General features: G+C 32.1%; 1 pseudogene; it reads left to right on the top strand.

Annotated features, from left to right (window-relative positions):
- LOC117100035 overlaps nucleotides 1-1,025 on the top strand; it is a 90,742-nt pseudogene that overhangs the window by 45,438 nt on the left and 44,279 nt on the right.

The following is a 1,025-nucleotide window of genomic DNA, read 5'->3' as shown; positions in this document are numbered from 1 at the left end:
GATGTGATGATGATGAATTTTACTACTGTATATAAAAGTGTCTTCCCATCTAGGTACTATTTTATATTTCTTTTTTACCTCAGTCCCAACCACGTACGGCTGAAGTAGAGCTAAGAAAATGTATGATTACTGCACCTGTAGACACAATTTGAATATATTATTTTTTTCTCAATACTTTTTGAAATTTTAAAAGGCCCCCACCCCCTAAATTGGCTACTGCTATTAATCGAATATCTGGAGAAAGAAATCTTGTTTGTTTTTACTCAGTGTACAGCTGATTATAACTCAAAGGAAATACCGATAGCCATAACTGAATTTTACTGAATGAACTTTATATTAAACCACTTTAAATACGGTTGGCAATGGTGGTGGGGAGTGGGGTGGGGGGAGGTAGGCAGGCAAGTAAAAAATAGAAATAATAGATGGTTGATGTCCAACACTTATAATTGACAAATAAAAAGGTTAAGGAACTGAAATTTTATTAATGTTTATTTGGCATATTATTATGCATGCATTACATGCGGTCTAACTGTTATACAGTCATAATAAAATCTATTTATAATATACTATTAATTTATTAATTCTACGATCGGCAACCCATGGGTCGTAACCCAAGTTTGGGCCGTGAGTGAATTTTTGAAAGTCGTCTGATCACATCTGGGTCTCCAAAAGGTTATACAGAAAGTCTTAAGTGTTAAAATTAAATACTTTAAAAATCAGAACATTCGAGTCAAAACATCGAAACAAAATATTTTTAAAATAAAATACGGTAATTTGTTACAATTTTGGTTATTGTCTTCAATTTGCGTGCCTGCATGCTATACTGTAATCTCAGTCAGACCTCCGTTTGTTAAATAGTGTTTTTGTTTGGATGCATGTATCATGAATAGAGTAAACAACTCAATAATTAGCAGGCCCTATGTTATGATACAGATTTGAATCCTAAAAATAAATTGAAAATGCGTCAAAATATAAGTTGAAAGATTTTTAATTTTGAGACTGCTTTAGTTTTTGCGATACTTTAC

This window comes from Anneissia japonica, unplaced genomic scaffold, assembly GCF_011630105.1.
Source record: "Anneissia japonica isolate Jap-2015-1 unplaced genomic scaffold, ASM1163010v1 scaffold1967_len143799_cov125, whole genome shotgun sequence".
NCBI classification, from domain to species: domain Eukaryota; kingdom Metazoa; phylum Echinodermata; class Crinoidea; order Comatulida; family Comatulidae; genus Anneissia; species Anneissia japonica.
Note: the sequence above shows the minus strand (reverse complement) of the source record. Positions and strands in the feature narration are given on the sequence as shown.